Source organism: Amblyomma mixtum, chromosome 5 (assembly GCF_055824585.1).
Source record: "Amblyomma mixtum isolate Tamu chromosome 5, ASM5582458v1, whole genome shotgun sequence".
Taxonomy (NCBI): Eukaryota; Metazoa; Arthropoda; class Arachnida; order Ixodida; family Ixodidae; genus Amblyomma; species Amblyomma mixtum.
The window spans coordinates 79,258,784-79,265,708 of NC_143016.1; positions in this window are offsets into that span (position 1 = coordinate 79,258,784).

The following is a 6,925-nucleotide window of genomic DNA, read 5'->3' on the forward strand; positions in this document are numbered from 1 at the left end:
AAGTTACCCTGAACGGAAGATCACAACGCCCTTGAAGTTATGTGAGAAGTATAGAGTGCAAGGTGTTTGCTTCTCGGCTAAACTGTGTGACTCGTTATGCATTGTCAGCGTTGCAAATCTCTTGAAGGATCGAGGAACTCTAGCCTCAGTCCTCCGAAAGTCTGAACTCTCACCAATGCTACAAAAGCACCACCTTGTGGCTTACAATAAAACTCCTTGCGGTCTTTAGCTTTGTCTGAGACTGTAGATAGAATGTTTTTTTTGTTTTCCTATATAAATGGTGTATATATCGTAAGAAAAAGTAAAATTTCAGCGAATGTAAACACACAGTCGTGTTTTGTAGGAAGGATGTGTCGCTATGTGCCAAATAAACGTATTGTAAGACGGGGGTTTATTGAAGGCACTGGGACCTCTAGAACAGGGCAGCAACAGTCCGTGGCCAGTCAAGGGGAGCACACACCACGCTCAGCGATGGCAACGCCGCCGCTAAACAGAACGGTCGTCTTCGTGTTTACAGTATTTTTATTCTAATGATTTCAGAGTTCTCGCTGAGAACATTTTGCTATAGTCGCCATACTGCTACATATACACGCGGTGGTGAACCCCTACCACCAATCTAGCAACAAACCATAAGTATGATATGTGGTGTAAAATATTCAAGAATTGTTTTGTCGGCCTGTTGACGAAAAAAAAAGGCTACAAAGACAAACCAGGGAAGAGAATCCCCCGCCATGGGTAGCTGCCATTAAGCCTGAGGACATCATCATCATCATCATGTCGGCTCCCGTATCAGCAAATGCGTGTCAGGCTTTCCTCTTCAACTCATCAGCAGCCTCTCGATGTCGAAGGAGACTGAAATGTCTACGTTATCTTCAGCACGCAGATATTTCGGTGACGGAGAAGGCGAGAAGCAAGGAGCAGCGGGGGTTTCCCTGAACGTTTTTCTCCCCGCTTGGTCAATCAGCGCAATGCGCACAAAACTCGACCACGTCGCTTGACGCGTGACTGCAATATCAGTACACTGTGCTGAAGCAAGCGTCTCCACGGTTTTTACGGCGTGACGGAACTCTTTAAAGCACTTGCCCGCTTGACTTTCGTGTTAAGTTTGGAAGGTGCCCAGATAGATATATCTCGCTGGCCACGATTCTCGATCATAAAGACGTGGTACATACTCAGGCACGGGTCTTGATTTTGCAAGAATGGATTTGAAAAAATTGTCGACAGAGTCACTGTTCGTATTGCCATAGGGCATGTGATTTCGATTTTCTTACAAAACGTCACCCTAAAAAATCAATGGGCTGCTTCTCGCTCCCCCCAACCTTATGGTTTAGCCGCCGCGGTGGCTCAGTGGTTATGGTGATCGGCTGCTCACCCGAAAGACGCGGGCTCGATCCAGGTCGCGGCAGCTGAATTTCGATGGAGGCGAAATTCTAGAGGCCCGTGTATTGTGGGATGTCAGTGCACGTTAAAGAATCCCAGGTGGTCGAAATTTCCGGAACCCTCCACTACGGCGTCTCTCATAGCCTTAGTCGCTTTGGGACGTTAAACTCCATCAACCAAACCAAACCAACCTTATGGTTTAAGAACAGACTTGCATGGAAACCAGAAGAAATGGAAATTGTCTTCTATTCCAATGATGATGCATCAAAATACCTCCAGCGCTCACTATAACCGACAACTGTCTTTATGTTGTTAAACAGATACGGCTGGCAGCACTCAAACCAACCTATAAATCGGAGGATATCCCGTGTTTTGTGTAATTCATCCTAGAAGACAGGGCACCAATCACTAAGGCGCCGGCTGTCATCCAAATGGCACCGGATGCTGGTTACTGACATGTGTCCAAGGTTGCTGGCTCCTGCTTGTCCTCCGTACGTAACAAGAAGATGGTTTTGTTTTGTGGGGTACATCTTCACAGGGCGACCCGGGCTATGAGAGACGCCGTAGTGGAGGGCTCCAGATAATTTCGACCACCTGGGGTGTTTTAATGTGCACCGACATCGCACAGCACACGGTCCTCTAGAATTTCGCCTCCATCGAAATGTGACCGCTGCGGCCGGGATCGGGCCCGCGTCTTTCGTGTCACCCGCCGGGTGCCATAGCAACCGAGCCGCTGCAGCTCCTCACAATAAGACGAGCGTGCATTGCTTTAACTTTTCGCTTTACAGGGGAAGCATTGTGCAAAAAAGGCTGTATATACAGTCGTAAGAAATATTAGAGAGAAGACTCTTTTTGCACGCAACCGCGGATTTTCTAGTTATTTCTCCGCCGAATTTGAGACTGACTTCTGAATATTATTTTCCAAGACGAAAACTAGTTAAAACACAAAAAACTGTGCTTGTCGCGCATAATTATAGAGTAATCAGCAAGTGAAAGCGGAAAATTTCCCCCATACTGACCACAACTGTACGATGAGAATTTACTAGGGCAAGAACAGATTTACAGCACGGTGCGCCCACAGTGTCGAACTTTGGGAAAAATGGCTGAAAGCTTCGCTATGACCGATGCATCAAGACGGCTATAATTTACCATCTGACGAGAAGAACATTGTAGGAAAGCAAGCGGACGATTACACGATACATTGCACATTGGCGCCGTCGTTGCGAAAAAGCCTGACTCATGAAGCACCCCAAGTCGCGCGCTCGCTTCGAAAAGCGGCCCGACAAACCTGCTTGTGGCAACATTGACGCGACTACACGTTCGCGACACGTGCGTTTGAACGAAAGCGAGAGTTACCTTCGTTTCCTTAGAGGGTTTTTTCTGCGGGTGGCTTGTCGCGGGCTCGGCACAATTGGAAGGCGCTGATCGCTCGTCTCGCAGGCAGGCGCCGTCGCAAATGTCCCCCGTCGTCAAGAAGGACGCGTTTGCAGCGGCCGCGTGGTGGAGGCAGAACAGGTGGGACGGCAACAGAGAGTGCAGAGGCGCCGGCAAGGGTCCCACGATAGTCGCTTTCGCCTATGACATAACCGAGGCAAAACACGCTTTTCCTTTCGTGGAGGGGAAGGGAGCTCAACCGCAACTTCTCTCGGCGTAGTCGCCGTCTCTTAGTCGCGACATCCAGCTGTCAAGCTGAGATAGCTCCGAGAAGGAGCCATTCTTCAGCCGCCGGCGGCACAGGTCCTCGCCTCTTGGCACCGAACCGCGAGAGGCTCAAGATCCGGAGAAGAAGCGGAGATGGACGGGGGGCAGCTTGGAACCACGGAATGGGAGGACGCTTATCGAAAGGATTAACTCACTCTCTTTGCGTGGCTCCAGAGGCGGCTGCGAGGAAGCTGGGAGACGCCAGACGAGAACATCAACAAGAACGGGAAAAACAGAAAGAAGGCGAAGAGAGGGAGAGTGGTTCCAGCAGGGCCTCCGTTCCTTCACAAAGGTGGCACCGCCCAGGAATAAATGTAATGGTACGCAAAGCGGCGTGAAAGCGAGCTTGCTTTTTAGTATTCCACGTCTGAGCCGCCGTCGCCGACGGCGTCTGGTGGCATCGAACCCGACAGAGACCTGCTTGCGCGGCTAGCTTGGGTACGACGTGGCCTTCACCCTTCGCGCGCGATGTCACTGCGTCGCGCCGCCGCCGCCTACCTCGGCGTAGTGGTCCGGGCAGGCTCCCCATTTTCATCTCGCTTTGCAGACCGGTCCGCGGGTCCCACTCGCTTCGAGTCGTCTGGCTGTCGGAGTTCTTCCGCGAACTCACTTTCACATTACTCCGTTCGTAATAGTGTGAGTATCGGCAATGAGCAAAAACCGGCAGCTGAGATAAACCAGGTAGGAAATGACTGAAGGTAGAATAAAGGCCGGTCAGGGTCGATGAACGAAATAATGGTATTAAGAGAGCTGTTTAAGTGGTCTTGCAATACCATTGATGGTGGCTTTAAAAGAGGTGGACTTGCAAGATAGAACAGAGGATAGTCCGGCGACTATCCCGGGACTCAACTTTTCTGATACCGGCTTTGCTTGTTGTTGAGAAACTAATGTTCGTGAACAATAAAAAGATGGATTCCTGGTTGGCTCCGGCCATTGCACTTAAACTGTTCTCGCTAGGTTAACCACTGGAAATTTTAGACTCTGTATTCGTAACAAGGATATCGTAACGTTTCTCACACTGGTTGATTACAGGAAATGACCCTTACCGTTGTTTGCACTCAGTTACCTACTACAATAAGACACAATTCTTCTGTCACTCTCGAATAATTTTGAGGGTGGCTGTTTTGTTATAATTAATGAGTCAGGAGAAACGTTTCGTTTCCGTTCGAAAGGCCTAGATGTACAACAGAATGATGTGCGCTTGCGCATTACCTTCATTTTACGTTCTTATAGAATAATCATTTCGCTAATTTATTAATTTACTGCACGCAATGAAGGCGCTTATTCTACAACCAGGAGACATGAATTAGAGAAATAGTGTCTCCCAATGATTATAGAATGTTTTTGTTGTGTCGCAAATAATTAAATAGTCTCGCTTTTGTAGTCTTTCCTTGAAAGGGGCTGCGTTGAAATAATATGGTAGAATGCTGGTGTCAGAGTAGCGTGAAGAACTGTCCCCATTATCTGTCAAAAGTAGCCAGGAAACGGGCTTTGCTTGTCACCTTTGTAGCGGTGCTCTTATGAAACCCCTAAAGGCTAAATGATTCAACAGGTGAGGACAACAGTTCTACATAGTTTATGCAGATTTAGAGCTTCAGGGGTGCCATACGTGGTTCTCTACACGGCTAAGAAACACACCTCTATACCAAGGTACTTGGTATAGAGGTGTGTTGGTATAGAGGTGTGTACTTGGTATAGAGGGGTGACGGTATCGCCTGACGAAGGCGATACCTGCAAGATTCAACAATCATGAGAACTAGTTTAAGTATACTCTTGCCAAACCAAAGGATGAAATAAAAATAACACCAAACCATAAACCAAAGGATGAAATGCAAATAACACCTAGGATCTGCTCTCATCAATGCAAAACAAAATATTCATAAGGTCAGCAGAACACCAGAATTGAGGACAAATTTTGCTGTTGCTGCGCTGGGGGAATGGTGCTGCCGTCAAAAAAAGAGAACGTAAGCCCCTTTGACACGAGTTAATCGCACTTTTAAAATGATTTCTCCGAAGTTAGGGTACCCCTTTAATCGTAAGAAAAAAAAAAATCGCAATGGCTGGGCAAGCTACAAGCTATGTGCCGTTGTACAGACATACATTGCCTTACCAGGAAACGAAGGCCATCTAGTCAGTCCTAATTTTGTTTCGTATTTTGATTTGAGATGTTCAGGTCCGTTAGACTTAATTTTGGGTAGGCTGTTGCCCTTGACGTCGTCGACGAAAAACAGAGCAAGGAACGTCAAAATGGACGTTTTGTGCGAACATCCAACCGTAGCCTTACAACTTTTTAGTTGTTATGTTATCCGGCTTTCCGGTCTCAGAAATACGTTCTTTTGCACCCCTATCCTTTCTTCTATTCTCACCCCCCCCCCCCCCCCCCCCGCTCTTTCCCTCCCCCTGTTCTTTCATTCCCGCTAGCCGCAGCTCAGGCGCTTCAGGTTTCGGTGGCAGATGCCGCGGCTAGCAATATAGTTTCCTTCCATTTTTATTTTTATTAATAATAAATATCCACTAACAACAACAACAAGCACACCTAGCGCTATATAGAGACGGAGTTCCTGCGTGTCATGCGTGCACCTGCTCCATCCTCTGCTGAGCCCTTCAACCCTACACAGGAAACGTGACCAACTAAAGAGGCAGCACGATGCATGCCTCCTTGATGCGATAGCGAGCTCGTCTGTTGGCGTCCCTGGAACAAAGCGTTGCCTGCTCCCCGTGTCGAACATGATGAAAACGGGACATCCTGGCTGCTGTTCCGCCTTTCAAATGACATACGTATCCGGTTCGTCATAGCGATAAGTCCATAAATTGTGCACTCCGTATAATATCAACTGGCATTGGAATTCAAACTTTTTTCATCTGACTTCAACTTTATATTTCTTCCCATTGATTAGGGTAGCTATCTGAATGACAATAGAGGCTGAAAGATCTGGAGTGCTAGAAGGCTCCAGCACGGCTGCCCTATGGTTGCTTGCAGCTATGCCCGGAACACGGGCGGAGACTTCGCTCTTTTTCCAGCATGCTGCCTCATCAGGTGGTACTTACCCGTTCTCCAGCCGCGGCCACTGTCCGGAGATCGCAGCGGAAGCAATAAACAACTTGACTCGTGAAGCTTCTGGGCCTCAAACGTCGCTGAGAAAATGGCGCTCCCCCCCCACCCCCCCTCTCCCATCTGGCATTGGGCCGGCTTCAGTGGACCCACTGCGATTTCTTCCAGGAGACCCCATATTAACAGTGAGAGTTACTGTTCACGCTGTAAAAGAGAACAGAGGAGAGGGAAATAACGGAGCAGAGAGGCGTGCTTTACGTTACAGAACAGCTGACTAGAGGACTGAGCCTTCCCCTCGACCCTTATTCATTTTCTTTTGTGTTTCCGTTGACTTGAAATTTCCCACGTACACATATTAGTGTTTGCTCTATCTCGGGCTTGATTTAATCGACAGTGTCCTTCCTTAGAATCATCGAATTAAGACGGTTTTTATTGCGAAAGCAATACTGCTTGCACTTTTCTGCCATCAATGGAGGTTCAACCTTAGCTCCGGCGCAGCTGCGGCGCGCTACCATGTGACCGCGTGACGTCACGACAAGAGGATAGCTGGGGGCCCAACTCGTCTCATTGATGGAGGCTCATTCTTCGCTCCGGCGCCGGTGTGGCGCGCTACCACGTGACCACGTGACGTCACAGTGCGCGAATTTCAAACGGGGCCAATTGTACTGACCACGTGACGTCACAGTGCGCGAATTTCAAACGGGGCCAATTGTACTTTGGCTAGTAACCAAGCAACCAAGTAAAGGGATCGTATAGTGATGCTCCAAGTAAGTGGGACTGAGTTTAGTTAAT